This window comes from Phyllobates terribilis, unplaced genomic scaffold, assembly GCF_046119375.1.
Source record: "Phyllobates terribilis strain yellow unplaced genomic scaffold, ASM4611937v1 Scaffold_5__5_contigs__length_657084704, whole genome shotgun sequence".
Classification (NCBI taxonomy): domain Eukaryota; kingdom Metazoa; phylum Chordata; class Amphibia; order Anura; family Dendrobatidae; genus Phyllobates; species Phyllobates terribilis.
Window position 1 is genome coordinate 22,231,455 of NW_027362765.1, and position 26,556 is coordinate 22,258,010.

Sequence of the window (26,556 nt, forward strand, 5' to 3'; positions counted from 1 at the left end):
ACACCTCCGGTCCCTGGTGCAGCTGCACCAGTGGTATGTCTGCCCCTGTCCCAGGGATCTTAAACCATTGTTCTCCCAGTCACAAGTCTCATTCTGTGGATGGGGATAGTAAACCCAGTGGAGCTGTCACCACAGGGGGTTTTACATGCCGTCTCAGGTGATGGGTTCGGCATGAGGAAAATATTTCCACAAATACAGTTAGTTTGGGGGGATTGTGAACACTTCTGCCCATTCAGGGGGCTGATAACAGGGAGGGAGGACAATTAAGCCACATGTTTAGTGAGGGAGTTGGGAGAGTGACGTAGAAGGGAGTGGATCTAGGCTGAGGTCCTGGTACCCAGAGATGGATGGCCTATGGAGTTTTGGAGATTGGGTGCGGGCTGGGCTGGTTTCCCCTGATATCATTGAGGGATCTGTCATCTGGATTTGAGGAACTTTGTTGGGGACTGTTGTTGCTTGATCCATGGGCTTCGGTTGTGTTATCTTTTATCTGGAGGAGTGTGGACTGTGACTACAGACTATACTGGTGGGAGATATGAAATCTGTGGGCAAACCAAAAGTTAGTAGATTGTGAGTATCGCCCGGAACGGGGGCAGTGGGACTACCGGCCCTGGGGAGGGAATCTTGTGGACTGGGTGGCAATGTATTTTGGCCATTAGCCCTGAGTTGTTGTAAAACCATGGACGTAAGGAATAAAAAATTGTTCTATTGATAACCTGTCTAGGTGATTATTACAACCCACAACCTCAGATCGTCACAAGTGGTGGCAGCAGTGGGATCACCTATCTCTGGACAGCATACCAGGGAAAGTTACTGAGTGGTACTTGGCAGAAGAGATGGCAGACTCCATCTACAAAAGGCTCAAGAAGGAAGAGCTGAGAGCCCTTTGGTCTGGGAGAGAGCTAGAGTGGTTGCCGAAGGACAACTGGGTGACACTAATACAATGCTAGGACTGGGACCGTGATCAACCACATGAGGAGGTCAGTTTAGATGTGGAGGAGGACATTTCATGGAGGGACCACAGCCCAGGGCTGTCATCCAAATGGCGGAGGATCGACCGACTGACTTGAGGCTGATGCTGGTCGCGCTAGGAGAGTGAACCACAGAGATAGAGCGGACTGCAGTGTTAAGCAAATATCTGGGTGTACATGTAGCGGTACCCTCACCCGCCCCAGCGCAGAGGACAGTGGATAACAGCTGCGGTCCGCATCTTTAAGAACCGGGATATGCCACAGTTCAATGAGGACACCTCGGTTATTAATGAACATCTCCAGTTATTTGAGAACTTCTGCCTGCTGTAAGAGGTGTCAGTCAGTGACTGGCCCAGATTTTCAAGCACTGACCTGACAGGAAACGCAAGAGAAGCTTTTAATAACTTGTCTTCTGGGGATTAGACATGTTACTATACCAATCGCAGCGCATTACTAGAGAGGTATGCCGTCAAGCCTGAAACCTAGCGGACAAGGTTTTTGGAGGCTGACAAGCCCGGGGCACACACGCACCAGGAGTTTGCTAACACATTACGTACAGCATGCACTTTGTGGATAGAACGACTGGGGGCTCGGGAAGCAGAACATGTGTTGGATATTTTAATTCTGGGACAATTTATGTTCAGGGTCCCAGGTGGCTTAAAAGAATGGGTGGCAGACAAAAAAACAATCAGTCTGGATGAGGCTGCAAGACTGGCTGATGATTAGTCTGCGAATTGACCCAGGTTATGTGAAAGGACAGCCCCAGCGAGTCGGGAACAGGGGCTTACAGGGAGGCCAGGGAGCCCTATGAACTGGCGAGAGGAGGAGCTGCGGGGATTTCGGACTTCACAAAGAGGGGGAGGTTTCCCACGTCCCCAGTACGGCCGCCATCAGGGCGAGGGGGTTAGTGCTGCCATAACTGTGGACACATTGGACACTTTCCTAGGGAATGCTGGAACATTCTAGCCCACATCATCTGCGCCCCCAACCATTGAACACTGTGCTGCAATGGGGCTGGAATGCTGGGGTAGAGGATCCCACTACCTCAACCGGAAGAGGAAGGGGCACATGTGTTACAAGGACAAGTGCCCCGGACTAGATAGGACACCTCAGCGATCATGAACCACCATCTGTAGCCGGTCTGGGTAGAGGAAGTGGAGGCTCCATGACTCCGGAGCTTTGGCCACATTGATCACAGAACATTCAGTACTGGACCAATGCATTGTCCCCGGCAGCCGTATGTTAGCCATATGGAGGGCCGGCCTACATTTAGACTTGAGTCACAGTCAAGAAATGGTGGATGTAGGAGTAGTGCGGTACCTATCAGTAGATGTGTTGCTAAGAAACAACCTAGGAGCAGAGTTGGTGTGCCACTGGGCCAATGTTGTAATCCGAAGGCAAGGACCAGTCCACACTGTGTCAGCCAAAAGGGAACGGAGCAATCTCAACATACAGACTAACCCTCCGCCAATGTGAATTAGGCACAAAATGTAATGACTGTTACCATGAAGGAATGTGACCTGGGGGAGATAAATGACATCAGAGAGGAGGCCAAGGGACTTTGGGACATTGAGTCTACCATCACCCTTGTCAGCCCAGGTTCTGTCCCCCCAGAACACTATTTACCAGACCAACAAGTGACCATCCCCCTAGCTGAGGGTCAGCACTCAACAGTTGGATGCAATGGATACAAGTTCGTTTTTCATTGGGTACTTTTGGAGTTTTCCAGGAAAAACCGGGGATCAGTGGTAGGATATTGAGGACCCCACGGGAGAAACAGACCCCTGTCCCAGCGAACTGAATACAGAGTCCTCATCTCAGGGCTTTCCCCATCGGGGAGTTAGCAGGATGTGAAAGATCATATGAAAGCTGGAGAAGCTATGCTGATGAACACCAGGATGGAATGGGGACTGAGGAGTTTATTCGCAAGGATAACATGTAATATATTTTGAGGAAACTGGATGATACAATGTTTCGTTCTCCTGAAGGTGAAACTTCTAACATTCATGCCCGTGCTAAAAAAAGTGGGGGAGAAGTGTGAGAAACTGGCCTTGTTCTAAGACAACTGGACCAATGGACGTAGAATGGAATCTGCAGTTCTAAGAGATGCAGACTTTTTCCAGCATGGAGCACCAGTTACATCAATCTTATTGTTGTGTTCTATTAGAGATTTGCTTGCTGTGTTTTATTAGTGATTTGGTTGCTCATCAGCACAGCCTCGGGAATCAGTGTTTCCATTCAGTGACAATAAGCAGAGGAATTCATGCATACATGAGGCCAGACCCAAGATTGGTAAACAAGGAAAGCATCATTCCATTAATCTTGTTAGTGCCCCTGGGGCTTCAAGCCAATCTTCTGCCAGTTGCCAATCACTATTCACATTGTGTGGATGAGGATAGTAGACCAAGTGGAGCCGTTACCACAGCGGGTCTCACATGCAGTCTCAGGTGATGGGTTCGGCTTTAAGAAAAATACCTCCATCAATACATAGTTAGCTTTGGGGGGAGTATGTGAACACTTCTACCCATTCAGGGGGCTGATAACAAGGAGGGAGGACATTTAAGCCACATGTTTAGTGAGGGAGTTGGGAGATTGACGTAGAAGGGAGAGGATCAAGGCTGGGGCCCTGGTGCCCAAAGATGGATGGCCTATGGAGTTTTGGAGATCGGTTGCCAGCTGTGCTGGTTTCCCCTGCTATCATTGAGGGATCTGTCATCTGGATTTGAGGAACTTTCTTGAGGACTGTTGCTGCTGGATACATGGGCTTTGGTTGTATTATCTGTCGTCTTGAGGAGTGTGGACTGTAACTATAGAGTATACTGGCGGGAGATACAAAATCTGTGGGTCAACCAAAGTTGGGAGACAGTGAATATCACCCTGTACGGGGGCAGTGGAACTACTGGCCCTGGGGAGGGGATCTTGTAGACTGGGGGCCAATGTATTTTGGCCATCTACCTGGAAATGTTGTAAAACCATGGACGAAGGAATAAAAAATAGTTGTATCGTTAACGTGCCTAGGTGATTATTACAATGCACAACCTCAGATCTTCACAAGTATAATGATTGAAAAAGCTTCCCCACAAAAAGCAAACCAAAACCTTGCGTCCCTGTCCCTTATAGGCAGTACACTTACATCCAAAAGTTCCTAATCTACACCCATTTAGTATTTTAACATCAAACACACTCCCACCACACTATTGCATCCAGCTTCAAGCATCCCCCTAACTGTCAGCTTCATCCTATCTCCAGCTTACCATATTTATCTCTTCTTCATATTTTTCTCTTCTATGAAGGACTACTCTCAAATATCACCATCTGGAGATCTTTTGTACATAGCACATTGCTATGCTAGACTTGGTTCTAATGCACCAAGCTGGTAGGTGATCGCGAGTCAACCTATACATCACTTCTATCCTGCCATAAATCAGATCCTTGTTATAAGTTCCTGATACGTCATATGTCTCTGCTATTAACAATTTGATGGCTGCAAATTCCAGATTGACTATACATTTACTGTTCCTGTGTGTATCTGCACACCTGACTATGCGTTATTTGGTGCTTCCAGCTCTGCTTGTCTTTCTGCCATCCTGCATACCTTGCTTTTCCAGGTCCTCTCTGATCTACTGTATGAAGACCTGCTCTGCTGTACCATTGCATGTGGTCTGTACTATTCATCATGACTAGTGATGAGCGAGTATGTTCTGTTAACCCTTTTGGCGAGTATGCTCGGGCTGAGCACCGAGTAGTTACAGCTGCTCGGTGATATGTTTGAATCACTCCCGTGTGCATGATTTGCGACTGTTTGACAACTTTAATACATGTGAGGAATGTGTAAGAAATAGACATTCTCACAGCCACACTCCAGTTTATTATGATAATGGGTTTTTGTCATTCTAGGTATGGGAAGAACCCAGCATACAACGACGGAAAAAGCAAGAAAGCCCAGCAACGAGGGAAAGGGGGTGTAGAGACCCCTAAGTAGATCTAACAACACCCTGACTCCCCTATTGTCCCTAAATAGTTTCCGCACCAATCGCTGAGCAGGATACCTTAGCCCTGGCTGACCCTAGGTAGGGAGGAGGAGGGGTGAGCACTAGTCAGCTCCACTGCAACTAAAGATAAGCCAGGGAAACAAACAAGGGAATACACGACTAAAATCCACAAAGGAACTCCAAGGAGAATCTAGCCAACTGCTGGAATTCCAGACCTGAACAGACAAATTAACTTCTATCACCAACGACTCTCTGGAGAAACTGAGTGTATTTAAAGATTCAGCAAGGGTGTGTTAATTTGCAGCAGAAGGTGGAGATCACCGCTGGGTCCTAGAGAGGCAAGGCCAAGCGCAGCGACCTTCTACAGCCGGATCCAGGAATGACTGTATGTCAAACCTGACACACCCGTGACAGTACCCCCCTTTCTATGAGTGGCCTCCGGACACTTAGGACCAGGTTTCTCTGGATGAGAGGCATGGAATGAACAAACCTAGGGGCATTCACCTCTGATTCTGAAACCCACATCTTTTCCTCTGGACCATAACCCCTCCAGTGCACAAAGTACTGAAGGGAACGACGTTGAAAAGGAGAACCCACAATCTTCGAAATTTGGATTTCCAAATTGCCATAAACCATAATTGGGGGGGGCGGCGGCAGGAGGGAGGACTCAAGAGGTACTACATACTTCTAGAGCAGAGACATGTGAAACACATTGTGGATCTTAAGAGCCTGAAGTAACTCAAGACAAAACATTGCTGGGTTAATGACGGCGGTTATTTTATAGGGACCAATAAATCTAGGTCCCAGCTTCCAGGAAGGAACCTTCAACTTGATATTCCTGGTAGACAACCACACAAAGTCATTCACACGTAGTTTCGGACCTGGCGAGCGTTTCCTGCCAGCCGTACGTTTATATCTGTCTCCCATGATCTTCAAATTACTCTGAGCCCCTGCCACACAGAAGAGAGCATTGAAGCAAAACGTTCCTCCTCAGGAACTTCTGAAGCCCCTCCCCCACCAAAGGTACCAAACTATGGATGAAAACTGCAGGCTCCAAAGAAAGGTGACCTGCCAGTAGATTCTTGGAGATGATTATTAATAGCAAACTCGGCCAACAGTAAGTAAGATGCCCAATCCTCCTGGTACACCTGAGGTAAGTCTCCAAATTCTGATTAATGTGCTCGGTCTGTCCATTCAACTGAGGATGGAAGGCAGAAGAAAAAGACAACTGCACCCTCAGTTGAGTACAGAAAGCTTTCCAGAATTTAGAAACAAACTGGGTCCCCCGATCTGACACCACATCGGATGGAACCCCGTGAAGCTTCGCAATCTCTTTAATGAATACCTGAGCAAGAGTGTTGGAATTCGGAAGTTCCAGTAATGCGATGAAATGAACCATTTTACTAAACCTATCTACAACCACCAAAACCACAGTCTTGTCTGCAGATACCGGTAGGTCAGTAATAAAATCTATGGACAATTATGTTCATGGTCTGCTAGGAATAGGCAGCGGCAGAAGAGGACCAGACGGATGAGTATGCAATACCTTTCAACACGCACAAGTACTGCAAGCAGACACATGTTTAACCACATCATGATGCAACCCCGGCCACCAAAAACGATGAGAAAGGAGATCTGCAGTTGCCTTACCACTTGGATGACCAGCAAGCACAGACTTGTGATGTTCCCTAATTACTTTATGGCGCAGATTAGATGGTACAAATAACCTCCCTGAAGGGCAGGAGGCAGGGGCGTCCCCCTGAGTCTCCAACACCTCTCCCTACAGGTCAGGCCCCCTTATGCAAAATAGGGACAGGGTTCTCATGGTCACCACCACCAAGGAAGCTCCGGGACAAAGTATCAGGCTTGATGTTTTTAACCCCTGGATGGGAAGTGACAACAAAATTGAACCTAGTAAAAAACAGAGACCATCTAGCCTGCCTAACGTTGAGACATGTAGCAGACTGAAGATAAGATATGACTCTTATAGTCCGTGATAACAGTAAAAGGATGGACTGCCCCCTCCAACCAATGTTGCCATTCTTCGAAAGTCAATTTAATCGCCAAAAACTTCCTATTATCCACGTCATAATTTCTCTCGGCCAAAGATAATTATTTGGAAAAGAAAGTGCATGGAGGCCATTTACCAGGGGACGGACCCTGAGACAACACAGCACCAACCCCCACATCCAAAGCATCAACTTCTATGATTAAAGATTGAGAAACATCGGGTTGACTGAGTATAGTTGCTGTGGCAAAACATCTCTTTAAGGAAGAAAAAGCCTGCTGGGCGGCATTCGACCATTTAGAAAGATCAGACCCCTTTCTTGTCATGTCAGTGAGGGTTTTCACCATTACCGAATAATTCTGGATACATTTCGGATAAAAAAATCAGTAAAGCCCAGAAAGTGTTGAAATGCCTCCAGGTTCTCGGGATGGTCCCAATGAAGTTCAGCACGGATCTTCTATGGATCCATTTGAAAACCCGATGACAACAGGTACCCCAAAAATTGCACATCCTGGACGGCGAACACATATTTCGCTAGTTTGGCGTATAGTTTGTTATCTCTTAATATCTGTAGTACCTGTTTAACATGACCCTGATGTGTCTCAAAATCAGGTGAGTAAATCAAAATATCATCCAGAAAGACCTTGTCAGGTATTCCACAGAGACGACACCGGGGAGACCACGCAATATCTCGCCGTTGCTGTCACTCTGTCAGGATTTCGTAAGGGATCCGTGAGCACATGATCCCCACTACTCCCTACGTAGGTATCGGCAAGTGATCAGTGAGCCTATGGCGTCACACCTCCGGATTCCAATGCATGGAATATGTGTATACATCCCCCCGTGGGGTCACTGTCAACTTCATGATAGCCAGATTTAAAATATAATACAAGCCTGGGCGGACGCCTGCGTTCTGGTAGCGTATAGCTTCAGGGGAGGGAACGATTACAGGACAAAAGAAACAGAACTATTACATTTTATATTTAATCCAAAAGGGAGGCCGTCTTATGAAAAATAAACAAGATTTTACAAAGGAGACAATTAAAATACATAGGCAGTTACACAAAATAAGGATTAAAGCAGAAACTTACTCTATACAGTTCGCAGGGACGAATCAGCATAGGTGGAGGAGGGGCTCCCTGATTTGAGCGTTATCGAACGCGATCCGTTGCTTTTAGTATCTATACCCCCTGGCAAAGAATGCTCCTTTATCCTCCATGGATTCTCTTATACCTAAGGGGAGATCTGCCCACACACCCGTGTGGTGACATCATGTGGGCTTGGGCTCCACCCTTCATGTTTTTATTAAAATAACTAACTTCCGCGATAACTTATCCCTGGTTGCTCGCAGGAGCTTGCAAGCGACGTAATTTTTTCCATTATGAATTTGCCTTTCTTAGAGACCATGCATGGCGTAGCTGTGATCTGCTATTTTGTTACTTTTGCGCCACTGCCCCCTGGAGGGGATTATGGCTATGAAAAAAATAAGCATCTTGTTCTTTGACTGACCCTGTCACTAAAAATATGGGTCCCATTATTAGCAGAGTTATGGAACTTCCAATATTCCATATTTTGTTTCGGCTCCGAAGATCCTGGGACCCTCTATTACATTCCCTTTTTCGTCCTGGGAAGCAAGCTTCAACAGCTGCATGTAAATTATCGCAAGCCTGCGCCTAATCATCTCCTGCCTCTATCAGGGGAAAACACACTCGCATTTTAAGTAGGTTGGTGGCACCTCTTGTGTACCATTGTTTCTTTTAGCTACTTTGGCTGTGGGTGGTAATTTGCAGAGAGACAGATGCTGGACTGTCAGCTCTCCTATGACAAATTAGGGATAAGGGAGGGATGAAGAGGGGCTTGGGAGAAAGACTTCTTAATATCTATGACAAGGGGAGAAAGAATATTTTGAATATTTCTCAATATTTCCCTGAAAGACCCCCACAAACCTGCCCACTAAATGATGGAAAATATTTGTTATAAAATGCTGGAACACCGCAGGTGCATTGGTCAGACCAAAAGGCATAACCAGACTCTCGAAATGTCCCTCAGGGGTATTGAACGCCGTTTTCCATTCATCCCCTTCTCTGATTCTAACCAGATTGTAGGCTCCCCTTAAATCCAACTTGGAGAACACCTTAGCTCCCACAACCTGGTTGAATAAATCTGGAATCAGAGGAAGAGGATACGGATCTCGGACGGTAATTTGATCAAATTCCCGGAAATCTAAACAGAGACTGTTTTTTTCGTTGTTTTTTCCCTTTTTTTAAATGGCTGGTGATAATGTCATGCTAGGAATAGGAAAAACCCAGCGTATGATTATGGGAAAAGGGGAAAGCCCAGTAACTAGGGAAAAGGGGAGTGGAGACCCCTAAGAAGATCTAACAACATCCTTACTTCTCTATCGTCCCTAAATAGGTTCTGCACCTATAGCCAAGCAGGATACCTTAGCCCTGGCTGACCATAGAGCTAGGCCCTAGGTAGGGAGGGAGGGTGAGCACTAGTCAGCCCCACTGCAACTAAAGACAAACCAGGGAAACAGACAAGGGGATATACTTAGCTTTGAGAAGACACCAGGGAGATCACATCTAAAAGCCGCAAAGGAACTCCAAGGAGAATCTAGCTGACTGATGGAATTCCAGACCTGAACAAAGGAATTAACTTCTATCACCAGCGACTCTCTGGAGAATCTGAGTGTATATAAAGATCCAGCAAGGGTGTGTTAATCAGCAGCAGAAGGTGGAGATCACCACTGGGTCCTATAGAGCGAGGGATGATGAAAGAATCATGAAGCTGTCTGCAAGGCCAAGCGCTGCAACCTTCTACAGCATGATCCAGAATGACAAACCTGACACACTCGTGACAGTTGTTGATGAAGAATTCATTTTAACCCCTTCCGAATCTATGACAAAGATGTACATCTTGTTTCCCACACCATGAAGCTCAACTTCAACAGGACAGGAATCGGAAGTCTGTTGGTTGCAGTCAAAGCTATACACAAGGTTTCAACTTCATCACTGCCAACTCTGTGTTGTTCAAACATTTCACCATCACTCCTTGCAATATCACAGGTACCAAAGGGCAACAGTTTTTTTTGAAAATTTCTCCCATCTGAGCTAGGGTGTGGGAAAGACTTAGTACAACACAGAGGGAAGAGGGAAAGGGAGCCCAGACACTAGGTAAAGGGGGGAGTGGAGACCTCATGGTCTGGTCTAGTGTCACCCTGTCTCACCTACGGTCCCTATATTGGCTCCTCACCAATCGCCGCACGCGTGCCTCGCTGTAACATACCTGGCGGCGTCCTTGCATGGTGGTCCATCTCCCACTGTGCAAGAGGGCGCACTTGATCTCCTGTCCAGAATGTCTCTCTGGCTTCCCTCCATGCTGTCTGTTTGTGTCTGTTTCTGCTGCTTAAGGGCGGCGCCCGATCACTTCCTGCCTTTTGTACCTGCTGTGGGTTACTCCCCTTGTGCGTCCTCAGCCTATTGCTGTCTGTCACTTGGTATATAGCTCAGCAGCTCCCTTCTATCCCGGCCTGAGTATAAGTGTTTTCCTTCAGTCTGTGCTTGCACTCTGAAGGTGCCAGGTCCCGTCTTTGTTTCCTTGTCTGCCTTTCCTGGAGGCTGTATTTCCAGGCCTGTCTGTACTTAGTCCTGTATGTCTCCTGCTTTGCGGTATTAGTTCCCGTGTCTGAACTAAGTCCTGTATGTCTCCTGCTTTTCGGTATTAGTTCCCGTGTCTGAACTGAGTCCTGTATGTCTCCTGCTTTTTGTATCAGTTCCCGTGTCTGAACTGAGTCCTGTATGTCTCCTGCTTTTTGTATCAGTTTCCGTGTCTGAACTGAGTCCTGTATTTCTCCTGCTTTGCGGTATCAGCTCCCGTGTCTGAACTGTGTCCTGTATGTCTCCTGCTTTGCGGTATTAGTTCCCGTGTCTGAACTAAGTCCTGTATGTCTCCTGCTTTGCGGTATTAGTTCCCGTGTCTGAACTGAGTCCTTTCTGTGTTCTCTTGTCTGTCCTGTCTGAACATGCTCCTAGCCTGTTCCTCCGCCTTCTAGGGGCCGATTACCTAGACCCGTTCCTGTATCTTGTCTGACCTGTCTGAACACGCTCCTTGCCTGTTCGTTCCGCCTCTCTGGGGGCCGTATTCCCAGACCCGCTCCTGTATCCCGCTGCAGTGTCGGTCTCCTCCGTACACTCAGTTCCAGTCTGAACACTCTCCTGTCCTTTACCTGTTTTGCCTCTATGTCCGTTCCCTTCCTTTTTCTGCAGAGTCTGAACTCGTACCTAACTCCTGCTTGTTTTCTCTGCAAGTACTGTGTGAGTATCTGGCTCTGTCTTTCCCTTCCTGTCTGTTCCGTGTGAACAGAGCCCTGTCCTCCCTGCTCAGCCTTGTCTGCACTCTAGCAGTGCTTGCCTGTAACCCTCTGCCTGTATTGTTCCTGAGTCCCGGTGTGTACTGGGTCCTATCCCGCCTGTGTTCCTACCTGCTAGTGCCTCCCTGTCTGCACTCTAGCTGTGCTTGCCTTTACCCCCCTGCCTGCATACCCGCCTGCCTGCATACCAGTCGTGCCTGCCTATACCCACCAGTCTGTGTGCCAGCCTACCAGCCTGTTCCTGTATTCCCCTGTGTGGGTCAACAGCCGTGTCCGGGGTCTGTCCTGGAGTAGCACCTGGTCCCTCTGCTCGGTTCCTCCTTGGTGCACTGGCGTCGTATGCCGTCGTGCGACCCTGGTCGGATCGGGTGAATACTTAGTCACGCCCCTCCAGGCATTCACTCTCCGGCACGGTCCAGTGGAATCACTACCAATCACACGCACACGCCGCTTAGCCCGGGCGTGTGCATAACAGCATGCTCAGGCCATGGTTCCCGTTGAGCCCCACGGCCTTCGCCCTCTGAGAAGTTTTCCAGCGAATATATGCATTAAAATAAATAAATAAATTTTTTTTCTCTTAGCTGAGTTCCAGGCGAAATTACGCACCGTCCAGATGGATCTATCAGCTCTCGTTCCTGCGGATCCGCCACGTTACTATGGGGATCCAAGACAGTGTCGTGCATTTGTGGAGCAATGCATGCTACACTTTAAGGCCTACCCTCTCTATTTTCCTTCCGATTGGGCTAAAGTGGCCTTTATGATGTCTTACCTGGCGGGTGATGCCTTGGAGTGGATCAACCCCCTATATGAAACACAGGATCCGATCCTCCGGGACCTAATGGCCTTCCTGGTGGCCTTTCTAATGGTCTTCGATGATCCTAACCCGGAGGCTCCTGCTGAAGCTTCACCTCCCAATATCCCGGAGCAGCCCCGATGGGTAATGTGTGTGGGTAGCGCAATAGTCCTCCAGCCCAATGAGACTACTGCCCACCCAGAATCCTCACAGGGTGACTACGCTTTCCGGAATACTTCTCTCAACCTCAAGAGGCAGTCCAGACGTGCTAGACGTAGAGGCAAGCCGTCACGCCAGGGTCTGTCCTCCCTGAGACCTCCTGACCCCAACCTTGAAGTCCCTACTGAAGCTTCATCTCCCTGTATCCCGGAGAAACCCCAATGGGTAATGTGCGTGGGTAGTGCACCAGTTCTCCTGCCCGAAGAGACTTCTGCCCATCCAGACTCCACACAGGAGAACTTCCTGCACCCGGCATCAGATGCTTCTCTCTCTTTAACCGGTGTGCATGTCCAAGGATGCTCCAAAGCTGTGGTTACCTCAGAGTCTGTGCACCTCTACTACCTGGCGGAGGATCCTCTGTTGCCTCCTGAACCCTCCGGGATACCACTCGATGACAAATGGAGAGAGACTTCTCTACACCCGGTACTCAATACTTTGTCCGCTTCGTCCTGTGAGCCTGACAATGGGTACCCCAAAGTGGTAGTTACCTCCGAGTCTCTACACCCCTCCGACCAGGCGGAGGATCTCCAGTTGTCTCCTGAACCCTTCGGGGTGCTACCTGGTAGCGAAAGGACAGAGACTCTCCTATACTCTGTACCTGATACCTCGCTCGCTTCGTCCAGTGAGTCCAACCTAGTGTACTCCGAAGCAGAAGTTACTCCCGAGTCTCTACACCCCTCCGACCAGGCGGAGGACCTCCAGTTGTGTTCAGAACCCTTCGGGGTGCCACCTGGTGGTGAATGGACAGAGACTTTCCTATACTCTGTACCCGATACCTCGCCTGCTTCCTCCAGTGAGTCCAACTTAGTGTACTCCGAAGCAGAGGTTACTCCTGAGTCTCTACACCCCTCCGACCAGGCGGAGGACCTCCAGTTGTGTTCAGAATCCTTCGGGGTGCCACCTGGTGGTGAATGGACAGAGACTTTCCTATATCCTGGATCTGATACCTCGCTTGCTTCGTCCAGTGAGTCCGACCTAGTGTACTCTGAAGCAGAGGTTACTCCTGAGTCTCTACACCCCTCCGACCAGGCGGAGGACCTCCAGTTGTGTTCAGTATCCTTCGGGGTGCCACCTGGTGGTGAATGGACAGAGACTTTCCTATATCCTGGATCTGATACCTCGCTTGCTTCGTCCAGTGAGTCCGACCTAGTGTACTCTGAAGCAGAGGTTACTCCTGAGTCTCTACACCCCTCCGACCAGGCGGAGGACCTCCAGTTGTGTTCAGAACCCTTCGGGGTGCCACCTGGTGGTGAATGGACAGAGACTTTCCTATACTCGGTACCCGATACCTCGCCTGCTTCCTCCAGTGAGTCCGACCTAGTGTACTCTGAAGCAGTTGTTTTCTCTGAGCCTCTGCACTCTTCTGACCCGGCGGAGGACCTCCAGTTGTTTCCTGAATCTTCCGGGATACCACCAGATAACAAAGAGACAGTGACTTTTCCTCATTATGTACCTGATAACCCGTCTTTTTCTTCCTGTGAGCTTGACAAGATGTACCTCGAAGCAGAGATTACCCTTAAGTCTCTGTTCCCCTCCAACCCAGTGAACGACTGGTCCTCGAATTCCTGCGGAAGATTCTGGCAGGCCTGAAGAAGAGGGGGCGTAAGGGGGGAGGTACTGTAACATACCTGGCGGCGTCCTTGCATGGTGGTCCATCTCCCACTGTGCAAGAGGGCGCACTTGATCTCCTGTCCAGAATGTCTCTCTGGCTTCCCTCCATGCTGTCTGTTTGTGTCTGTTTCTGCTGCTTAAGGGCGGCGCCCGATCACTTCCTGCCTTTTGTACCTGCTGTGGGTTACTCCCCTTGTGCGTCCTCAGCCTATTGCTGTCTGTCACTTGGTATATAGCTCAGCAGCTCCCTTCTATCCCGGCCTGAGTATAAGTGTTTTCCTTCAGTCTGTGCTTGCACTCTGAAGGTGCCAGGTCCCGTCTTTGTTTCCTTGTCTGCCTTTCCTGGAGGCTGTATTTCCAGGCCTGTCTGTACTTAGTCCTGTATGTCTCCTGCTTTGCGGTATTAGTTCCCGTGTCTGAACTAAGTCCTGTATGTCTCCTGCTTTTCGGTATTAGTTCCCGTGTCTGAACTGAGTCCTGTATGTCTCCTGCTTTTTGTATCAGTTCCCGTGTCTGAACTGAGTCCTGTATGTCTCCTGCTTTTTGTATCAGTTTCCGTGTCTGAACTGAGTCCTGTATTTCTCCTGCTTTGCGGTATCAGCTCCCGTGTCTGAACTGTGTCCTGTATGTCTCCTGCTTTGCGGTATTAGTTCCCGTGTCTGAACTAAGTCCTGTATGTCTCCTGCTTTGCGGTATTAGTTCCCGTGTCTGAACTGAGTCCTTTCTGTGTTCTCTTGTCTGTCCTGTCTGAACATGCTCCTAGCCTGTTCCTCCGCCTTCTAGGGGCCGATTACCTAGACCCGTTCCTGTATCTTGTCTGACCTGTCTGAACACGCTCCTTGCCTGTTCGTTCCGCCTCTCTGGGGGCCGTATTCCCAGACCCGCTCCTGTATCCCGCTGCAGTGTCGGTCTCCTCCGTACACTCAGTTCCAGTCTGAACACTCTCCTGTCCTTTACCTGTTTTGCCTCTATGTCCGTTCCCTTCCTTTTTCTGCAGAGTCTGAACTCGTACCTAACTCCTGCTTGTTTTCTCTGCAAGTACTGTGTGAGTATCTGGCTCTGTCTTTCCCTTCCTGTCTGTTCCGTGTGAACAGAGCCCTGTCCTCCCTGCTCAGCCTTGTCTGCACTCTAGCAGTGCTTGCCTGTAACCCTCTGCCTGTATTGTTCCTGAGTCCCGGTGTGTACTGGGTCCTATCCCGCCTGTGTTCCTACCTGCTAGTGCCTCCCTGTCTGCACTCTAGCTGTGCTTGCCTTTACCCCCCTGCCTGCATACCCGCCTGCCTGCATACCAGTCGTGCCTGCCTATACCCACCAGTCTGTGTGCCAGCCTACCAGCCTGTTCCTGTATTCCCCTGTGTGGGTCAACAGCCGTGTCCGGGGTCTGTCCTGGAGTAGCACCTGGTCCCTCTGCTCGGTTCCTCCTTGGTGCACTGGCGTCGTATGCCGTCGTGCGACCCTGGTCGGATCGGGTGAATACTTAGTCACGCCCCTCCAGGCATTCACTCTCCGGCACGGTCCAGTGGAATCACTACCAATCACACGCACACGCCGCTTAGCCCGGGCGTGTGCATAACACTCGCCCTGACTTTCCCTGGCGTATGGCTAAGGCTGAGGAAGGAAGGAGATGAGCACTAATCGATCTCCACTAAACTCTATAGACAGCAAGGATAGACCAACAGGGGGGAATTGGTTAGCTTTAGATGACTCCAAACAAACGCGCACATGGCCTCAAGCTCCAGAGAGGATGAAGTACTGCTCTTGCTAAAGCCTCACAAGTAGTAATGAATATCACCGGCACCTGCCTCTCAGACACACCATGTATTTATACACCCAGGCCAGGGAGCTAATTAGCCAGAGGGAGGTAGCCGCTGGCTCCAAGAGACAGCCAGCCTCTAAGAAGATGTCTGTAATGTCAAATGTAGAGATCTCCTGCAACTAACTGCAGGGCGACTGTCTGTCACCTCTGACACACCCGTGACAGTACCCCCCCTCCCTCTACGAGTGGCCTCCGGACACTCAGGACTGGGTTTCTCAGGAAAAGACTTGTGAAATGAGCGAACCAATCTGGGAGCGTTCACCTCTGATGCTGAAACCCACATCCTTTCCTCTGAACCATAGCCTTTCCAGCGCACCAAGTATTGTAGAGAACAACGTTGGAGATGAGAATCTACGATCCTCGAAATCTGGAACTCCAGATTACCATCAACCATTACTGGAGGCGGTGGTAGAGGCGAGAGCTCAAGAGGTTTCACATATTTTTAATTAAGGACCTATGGAACACATTGTGGACTTTAAGGGCTTGAGGAAGTTCAAGATGAAACGCTGCTGGGTTAATGATGGTGGTTATTTTATAGGGACCAATAAACCTAGGTCCCAGCTTCCAAGAAGGAACTTTCAATCTTATATTTCTGGTAGACAACCACACAAAGTCATTCACATTCAGGTCCGGACCTGGCAAGCATTTTCTGTCAGCCATACTTTTATACCCGTCTCTCATGATCTTTAAATTACTCAGCACACCGAGCCATACCGAGGAGAGCGACGAAGCAAACCATCCCTCCTCAGGAACTCCTGAAGCTCCCCCCCCAATGGTACCAAACTGTGGGTGATAGCCGTATGCACCGAAGAACGGTGACCTGCCAGTGGATTCTTGACGATGATTATTAATGGCAAATTCTGCCAGTGCCAGTAGATGGTAGGATACCCAATCCTCCAGATTTTCAGAAATGAAACACCTGAGGTAGGTCTCCAAATTTTGATTGACACGATCGGTCTGTCCATTCGACTGAGGGTGGAAGGCAGAGGAAAAGGACAGCTGCACCCCCAGTCGAGAACAGAATGCCTTCCAGAACTTGGAAACAAACTGGGTCCCCGCGATCTGACACCACATTGGAGGTAACCCCGTGAAGCTTCAAGATCTCATTTATGAACACCTGAGCAAGTATCTTGGCATTTGGAAGCGCAGGCAATGCGACAAAATGAACCATTTTACTAAACCTATCTACTACCACCAAAACCACCGCTTTGCCTGCAGAAACCGGTAGGTCAGTAATAAAATCCATGGACAAGTGTGTCCATGGTCTACTAGGAATAGGTAGCGGAAAAGAGTACCAGACGGACAGGTATGCAAAATCTTAGAAAGCCAACAAATACTACAAGCAGCTACGTGTTCAATTACATCCCAATGCAACACCGGCCACCAAAAATGACGAGAGAGGAGGTCTGCGGTTGCCTTACCACCTGGATGTCCAGCAAGCACAGAGTTATGATGTTCCTTAATTACTTTGCGGTGCAGATTAGATGGTACAAATAACTTTCCTGAAGGGCAGGAGGCAGGGACGTCCCCCTGTGCCTCCAACACCTCACCCTCCAGGTCAGGATAAAGTGCCAAAATGACTACCCCTTTCTGTAATATCGGGGCAGGGCTCTCATGGTCACCACCACCAGGGAAGCTCTGGGACAAAGCATCAGCCTTGACATTTTTGACCCCTGGCCGAAAAGTGACAACAAAATTGAGCCTAGTAAAAAACAGGGACCATCTGTCACGGGTGTATCAGAGGTGACAGACAGTCGCCCTGCAGTTGGTTGCAGGAGATCTCTACGTTTGGCATTACAGACATCTTCTTAGATGAGAGGCTGTCTCTAGGACTTAGTGACTACCTCCCTATGGTAATTAGCTCCCTGGCCTGGGTGTATATATATCTGATATGTCTGAGAGGGAGGTGCTGGCTATATTAATTTCTACTTGTGAAGGCTTAGCAAGAGCAGTACTTTGTCCTCTCTGGAGCTTGAGGCCGAGTTCACATTTGACTGGAGTTGTCTAAAGATAAGCATTCTCCCCCTGTTTGTCTAGCCTTGTTATCTATAGGGCAAAAGAGAAAGCAAAAAAATGGATATCAGCTCACCCACTTAGAAGATCGCAGCACGGAACCAGTAGTGCGACTGGGAAAATGAATGAGGAAACCAGGAAGAATCCAGCTGTACAAATCTTCTAAAAACAATTATACTTTATTTGGTCATAGAAAAAATATTAACATAGCCTTAGGAGGACATCAGCAAACACATTTCGAACTATGAGTTCTTCATTATTGCATAGTGAAAAACCGCATGGCGATAGCGTCATATATCATATCTTGTTAATCACATGCTCCAAAAGAGCCAATCAGAATTAAACAAATATATGCAAAAGTAAATAAAAACATGTCATTCAAAAGTGTTAAAAAATTTTCAAACAGCAAGGATAGTATTCCAAAAAGAAACATATATATTAGTGCGTCTACCCAATATAAATGATCGTGTCTGATGTTCATGCCGGCTGGCGTATGTGTATTTAGAGTGTAGATCCACCAGCTCTGTCTGTTTAGGAGCTTTCTCCTATGGTCGCCTCCCCTATGTGGTCTTATAACTTTCTCAATGCCAATGGTTGTTGTATCACCATTATGGCAAACTGAGAAAGGTCTTGAGGCAGCAGAACATTTTGTGGTTAATTTATTATGAGCGTCTGACAGGTGGCATCTAATACTAAGGAATTGCATGTACATCCTACATATTGCAGACGGCATGCACTACACAAAATTACATAAATAATATAGGCAGAATTACAGTTAATAAATTTTTTTATGTTGTATACTTTGTTGGTAGAAAAAGATATAAATGTTTTACTCCTAGTTATATGGGTACAGGACGTGCAAATAGAATGTCCACATTTGTAAAAACCGGTTGTATGTAACCAGGTTGTGGAATTAGATTTACTTGGGTTTAGATACAAGCTCGGTGACAACAGGTCCTCCAAAGTGGGAGCTCTACGAGCTGTGAATCTAACTGGAGATGAAAGTACTTGCCTGAGTTTTGAATCTGCATATAGCATGGGTAAATATTTGTTTACTATATTTTTAATTGCTGGAAATTGAGGGCTATTCTGAGAAACAAATGTAACATGACTAGAAGGTTTAGTTGTAATTTTTTGTTTTGTTCTAATCATATCTTTTCTATTTTTCTGGTTAACAATACAGTCCGCCCTATTTAACATCCAATCAGGATATTCTCTCTCTGATAGTCTATTCATAACAGTTACTGCTTCTACTGAATATTGTTGGGCGTGACTCAGATTTCTTTTTATACATATTAGTTCCCCAACTGGTATGTTGGTAATGGTTTGTTTATTGTGACAAGAGGAAGCCAATAGAATTGAATTTCTAGACAAACTCTTCCTAAAAGGTGCAATAACAACTTCAGTATCTTTAAAGGTCAGTGTGACATCCAAAAAATCTATTTGTATTTTTTGTAACTTATAGGTAAATGTTAAGTTCATAGAGTTGTCATTAATAAATCTACCGAAATTCTCTGCCTCTGCCCTTGTCCCGTCCGATATCAGGAGTAAGTCGTCAATGTAACGACCATACCACTTGATATGGGAGGAGAAAGGGCAAGAGTCTGAAAATTTCTATTGGCTTCCTCTTGTCACAATAAACAAACCATTACCAACATACCAGTTGGGGAACTAATAATTATAAAAAGAAATATGAGTCACGCCCAACAAAAAAAAAACACCTGCAAAGGCTTCCCAAGCATTTAAAAAGGTCCCTTAGTCTGTTTCAGTAGGCTCCACAATTATGGGGAAGACTGTTGACTTGACAGATGCCCATTCATTGACACACTCCACAAGGTCCCAGAGTTCCAATTTTCATTTGGAAATCAAGATCCCAGAGTCTGGAGGAAGAGTGGTGAGGCACACAATCCAAGTTGCTTGAGGTCTAGTGTAAAGTTTGGGGAGCCATGTCATCTGCTGATGTAGGTCCACTGTGTTTTATCAAGACCAAAGTCAACGCAGCCGTCTACCAGGAAATTTTAGAGCATTTCATGCTTCCCTCTGCTGACAAGCTTTTTGGAGATGGAAATTTAATTCTCCAGCAGGACTTGGCACCTGTCCACACTGCCAAAGTACCAATAACTGGTTTAAAAACAACAGTATCACTGTGCTTGATTGGCCAGCAAACTCGCCTGACCTTAACCCTATAGAGAATCATGAGGTCAAGAGGAAGATGAGAGACACCAGACCCAACAATGCAGACGAGTTGAAGGCCGCTATCAAAGCAACCTGGGCTTCCATACCACCTCAGCAGTGCCACAAGCTGATCGCCTCCATGCCATGCCGCATTGATGCAGTAATTGATGCGAAAGGAGCCCCGACCAAGTATTGAATGCATTTACTGAACATACATTTCAGTAGGTCAACATTTCGGATTTTAAAAACATTTTTCAAGCTGTTGTTATAAAGTATAAACTAAAACAAAAGAAACTTACTATGCCGCTCACAGAGATGAGTCAGCTAGCGGATGGAAGCAATCCAATTGAAAATGGCTGGTTAACGGGATCAAGCCTACACTGACATGTATCTTTCTCAGCATTGAACACAGATCATAATTTGGCTTGATCTTTTATCAGCTCCTGAGTTACACCCTGTTACGCTCACGCCCGGACTGACTGGCGTGAGCATGATTAGTGATCCCACTGTACCATGAACCGAGGAGTGCCTGGAGGGGTGTAACTAAGTATCAACCCGATCCGACCAAGGTCGCACGGCGGCTCAGTCGACTCCGTGAACCAAGGAGGAACCGAGCAGAGGGACCAGGTGCTACTCCAGGTCAGACCCCGGTCACAGCTGTTGACCCACACCGGGGAATGCAGGAACAGGCAGGTTAGACTGGCATACAGACAGGTGGGTATTGGCAGGCACGGCTGGTATGCAGACAGGTGGGTACTGGTAAGCAAAGCTGGTATGCAGACAGGTGGGTACTGGCAAGCATGGCTGGTATGCAGACAGGTCAGCACTGACAAGCACGGCTGGTATGCGGACAGGTGGGTACAGGCAAGCACGGCTGGAGTGCAGACAGGGAGATACTGGCAAGCACGGCTGGAGTGCAGACAGGTAGGTACTAGCAGGTTGGAGCGCAGGCTGGATAGAGTCCAGTACAGACTGGGAGACAGGAACAGAGCCGCAGATGCGGTAAACAAGCAGAGTAAAGTGAAACCGCCGGAGCGGAGGACAAGGCAGAGCAAAGCGGAACCGCAGGTGCGGTGGACAAGGCAGAGCAGAGCGAAACCACAGGAGCGGTGAGCAAGCAGAGTGGAGCGACACCGCAGGTGCGGTGGACAAGGCAGAGCAGAGCGAAATCGCCGGAGCGGTGGACAAGGCAGAGCAGAGAGGAACCGCAGGTGCGGTGGACAAGGTAGAGCAGAGAGGAACCACCGGATTGGTGGGCACGGCAGAGCAGAGAGAAACCGCTGGCGAGGTGAGCAAGCAGAGCAGAACAAAACCGCAGGTGCATTGGACAAGGCAGAGCAGGGAGAAACCGCTGGCGCGGTGAGCAAGCAGAGCAGAACAAAACCGCAGGTGCGGTGGACAAGGCAGAGCAGAGCGAAACCGCCGGAGCGGTGAGCAAGCAGAGCAGAACAGGGCTGACGGTGCAGGCAGAGAGGACAGGGCTCTGTTCACATGGAACAGATAGGAAAATACAGGAAGATGGCTAGAACACAGGAGGAAGATACGGAGGAAGGGAAAAGGGACAAGCAGAACCAGATACACACAAGGTACTTCCTATGAAGTAGTGAGTGGACACAAAATTCACAAACAGAAGTACAGAGACAACGAGTTGGAGTTAGGTGCAGGTTCAGACACCGCAGGAAAAGGGAGGGTACGGACATAGAGGCAAACAGGTAACAGGCTAAGAGACAGTTCAGACAGGAACTGACACTGCAACGAGATACAGGAACGAGCCTGGGTATACAGCCCCCAGGGTGGCGGAAATGGACTAGAAGTCACAGATAACAGGCCTGGGTATACAGCCCCCAGGGTGACAGAAACAGACTAGAAGTCAGAGATAACAGGCCTGGGTATGAAGCCCCCAGGGTGGCAGAAACAGACTAGAAGTAAGAGATAACAGGCCTGGGTATGCGGCCCCCAGGGTGGCAGAAACAGACAAGATACAGGACAAGACCTGGCAACTCAAAGGCAAGGAGCACACTGATATTGTTGCTTAGGCACCTCCTTCTGGGTGGAGGGGGTTTAAATATCCAGTGACTCACAGCAATAGGCTGGAGACGCATTAGGGGTGCGCCCACAGCAGCTATAAGAATCAGGAAGTAACCAGGCCGCCGCCCTAAGCAGTCAGACAAGAGACATGCACACAGCATGAACTGGAGCAAGGTTTTCAGGCTGGACTGATGGGTAAGATTGCGGTCTTGCATGGTGGGAGGTGGTGCACTATGCAAGCACGCCACCAGGGATGTTACACCCCCCCTCCCCTTGATGACCTTACGTGGGCCGGGTTGTGGGTTGTTTCAGCCCTCCAGGATTTTATGGGATTTTCAACTTATGCGATAACATCTCTCTGGATGATTGCAGAGGTTCGATATCGCCACCATATTTTTTATTGGGATTTTACCGTCACACAAATATGACCTGGCTGTTGTCAGTCACTACTGATTTGTGGCTTATGGGCAAGGGTTACAGTTATGAGAAAATATGCATCTTTTTCCCTGATTGACCCTGATGCTGAAAATGTATGTCTCATCAATAGCGGATTTATACAAAGTTCGATATTCAATATTTTCTTTTGGAGACATTAAATCTGTCAGAGATGTGTTTATGGTGGAAATATGCATCCTGCATGGACAATAGTTATCTATAACAGGTGTCAAATATTTGCTTTGTTCCTTTCCGAACTGAAGAGGCTTTTCCTGCCTATTCTATATATCTCAGTCTGACACATAAAAGGCATCTTCGTTGGCACTTGGGTTTAAAAACTACTTGAATGGTTAAATATTCATATCTTAATGGACATCTTTCTCTTCTGTGTCTATGTCCTATTGTTGTCCAACCTTATGGACAATAGAGATCCTCATTAGTACTACTGGGGTCTTTTGTCCTAAAATGAGCTCTTGCATGTTAATTAAGATGGTTCACTTTCCAGCTAATTTACTATATGTTAAACTGTGTAATTCAACTACTAAAATGGATTTGTGGATTGCAAGCCCTTCTTACTATTGCACTAGAGAGAGGAGAGGAGGGGAGGGGGTGAATGCCGCTTGTATCAGGCTGACTCTGAATGCCAGCTATTTTTGCCCCGGCTATTCTGTGTGGTGTAGAGAATTTAATATTTTCTATGACAGGGATGCCTACAGAAGTCTTTGGATCAGATAGGATGTGATTTAGAGGTTCTAAGACTAAATCAAAGAACAGAGGGGATAACAGGCATTCTTGTCGTATACCCTTCTCCAAAGGAAATGATTTGTACAAGAAACCTGGAGAATATACAGTACCTGGGCTCTAGGGGCAGAGTATAGGTTTTGTACATAGACAAAAAAAGGGGCCTGATAACATTTTTGATAATACTTTATATAGCCATTCCCATTTTATGTTATAGAAGGCTTTTTCTGCATCTATGATTACAGGTGCGCCCTTAAGGTTAGTAGAGTAGTGGATGTTGTGTAGAACTAGAAGTACCTTTCTAATATTCAGAGTGGGAGAGCGACCTTTTATGAATTCGGCCTTGACAGGTGAAATCAGATGGCGTAGTATAGAGGACAATCTGTCAGCAATTATTTTGGATATGATTTTGACATCAAAGTTGGTCTAAATCGAACTGGCTTATAAGTGGGTTCTTGTCCAGTTTTAGCAGGAGCTTAATTTAGGCCATATTTGCGGAAAGGAAGATGGTTCTAAAAGGGGGGAAATTTTGGAGTTAATTATTTAAAAGAACTCGTTCGTACAGTATATCCATCCGGACCAGGAGCCTTATTTGACTTTAGATTTTTCATTGCATTGGTAATCTCTTCTAGGTATATAAGTCTATTCAGGTTAGCTTTTTTCTCTTCTGAGAGGAAGGGCATTTTGACCCTAATAACGGATAATAACAGAGGAAGAATTTTGCTCTGTACACATCATACATGCAAGGTTCCACAAAGTACACATCATACACATACAACTTTGCTCCATAAGTAACGTATTAGCACAGCTCTGCCCCATACACAGCTCCACTCCGTGTATGTTGTACATACACAGCTTTGCATCGTACAAGCATGACTCTGCTCTCTACACATTGTACATGCATGGCTCCAATATGTACACGCAGAGCTCCACTACGTACATGTTGTACCCTCTCAGTTCTGCTTTGTTTATGTTTTACACTTACGGCTCCATCCTTTACACATGGCACATGCATGACTCTGCTCCGTACACATCGTACACACACGGCTCCACTCCGTACACCTCGTACACGCGCGGCTCCACTCCATACACCTCGTACACGCGCGGCTCTGCTCCGTACACCTCGTACACGCGCGGCTCTGCTCCGTACACCTCGTACACGCGCGGCTCCGCTCCGTACGCCCCGTACACGCGCGGCTCCGCTCCATACGCCAAGTACACACACGGCTCTGTTCCGTACACCTCGTACACGCGCGGCTCCGCTCCGTACACCTCGCACACACGCGGCTCTGCTCCGTATACTTCGCACACACGCGGCTCCGCTCCGTACACGTCGTACACACACGGCTCCACTTCGTACACCTCGTACACGCGTGGCTCCGCTCTGTACGCCTCGTACACGCGCGGCTCCGCTCCGCGCGCCTCGTACACGCGTGGCTCCGCACGCCTCGTACACGCGGGGCTCTGCACGCCTCGTACACGCGGGGCTCAGCTCCGTAGGCCTAGTACACACGCGGCTCAGCTCCGTACACCTCGTACATACGCGGCTCCGCTCCGTACATCTCGTACATGCACGGCTCAGCTCCGTACGCCTCGTACACGCACGGCTCAGCTCCGTATACCTCGTACACGCGCGGCTCAGCTCCATACACCTCGTACACACGCGGCTCCGCTCCGTACACCTCGTACACGCGCAGCTCAGCTCCGTACACCTCGTACACACTGCTCCGCTCCGTACGCCTCGTACACACTGCTCCGCTCCGTACACCCCGTACACACTGCTCCGCTCCGTACGCCTCGTACACACGCGGCTCCGCTCCGTACACCTCGTACACACGCGGCTCAGCTCCGTACACCTCGCGCACACACACGTCTCTGCTACATCCACACTGTAAACCCCTCCTGACCCCACACATAACCTTCCCCTCATCCAGCACCATGACAACCAGCACAGCAGAGTCCTGCTTCCACTGAGGCCCCTGATCATGTGACCCCTGACTCCTCCCCTCCTGTGACCTCATCACAGGTCCTTTGCGCACAGAACAGCCATATATGTGGTGGCGGCTCTGCAGGTGGAGGTATGTGGAGATCCCCGTTATTCTCTGTTGCTTTTTCCTCTCTGTTATGTTCGGGTTTTCATTCATTATTATATGTACAGTCCATTATATTGTTATGTGCTCGGCCTCCGCTCCACTCTTTATCTATGGGGCTGCGGATTCTCCAGGTCTGTATGATTACGGAGATAATAATAATAATAATAGTTTTGATTTTTATAGCGCCAACATATTCCGCAGCACTTTACAAATTTTAGGGGGGACTTATACAGACAATACAGAATAAGCATATAAATACATATATTGTATAATGCAGCCTTAATATACTAAATAGGATAAATAATACATGGACTGGTCGCCAGCCAGTATGTGTACAGTCCTGACAGAGGCTATTAAGTGCATGGTTGGTATGAACCTGAAGTTGAAGAAGATTTTAATATGGGGGAAAACTGGGACGGACAGAGTGTGTTTAGGCGATACGCCAGTCTAAAGAAATGTGTTTTTAGGGTTCGCTTGAAACTGGGTATTGTGAATTAATCGCACTGTCCTGGGTAGTGCATTCCAAAGAATTGGCGCAGCACGCGAGAAATCTTGGAGACGGAAGTGGGAAGTTCGGATTATGGAGGATTTTAATTTTAAGTCATTTTCAGAACGGAGGACACGTGTAGGGTGGTAGACTGAGACAAGAGAGGAGATGTAGGGGGGTACTGAAGCATGGAGCGCTTTGTGGGTAACCGTGATAAGTTTAAATTGAACTCTATATTGGATGGGCAACCAATGCAATGACTGGCACAGGGAAGAGGCATCGGTGTAGCGGTTGGCGAGGAATATGATCCTGGCTGCTGCGTTAAGGACGGATTGGAGAGGGGAGAGTTTAGTAAGAGGGAGACCGATTAGTAGAGCGTTGCAATAGTCAAGACGAGAATGAATAAGAGCTACAGTAAGAGTTTTTGCCGAGTCAAAGGTGAGAAAAGTCCTGATTCTTGAGATGTTTTTGAGGTGTAGATGACATGAACGAGCCAGTGATTTGATGTGAGGAGTGAAAGAAAGATCTGAATCAAAAATGACCCCAAGACAGCGGGCTTGTTGCTGGGGAGTAATGGTTGAGCCACAAACGGAAATGGCAATATCGGGCACAGGTAGGTTAGTGGAGGGAGGAAAAACGAGTAGTTCAGTTTTTGACAGATTCAGTTTTAGGTAGAGGGAGGACATAATGTTAGACACAGCAGAAAGACAATCACTGGTCTTTTGTAGTAATGCAGGGGTGATGTCCGGAGCAGAGGTGTATAATTGGATGTCATCAGCATAGAGATGGTACTGAAAACCGA

General features: G+C 48.0%; 1 protein-coding gene across 2 annotated transcripts in view; it reads left to right on the forward strand.

Moving 5' to 3' along the window:
• LOC141270519 (uncharacterized) overlaps nt 1-26,556 on the forward strand; it is a 248,884-nt gene that overhangs the window by 185,063 nt on the left and 37,265 nt on the right. Inside the window, exon 1 of one of the 2 annotated variants that reach the window (XM_073680546.1) lies at nt 25,188-25,252. The exons of the other annotated variant lie outside the window; for it this stretch is intronic. The gene's annotated coding sequence lies outside the window, so the exon portion shown is untranslated. Of the gene's footprint in view, nt 1-25,187; nt 25,253-26,556 lie in introns of those variants that run through there. 2 annotated transcript variants of the gene reach the window in all.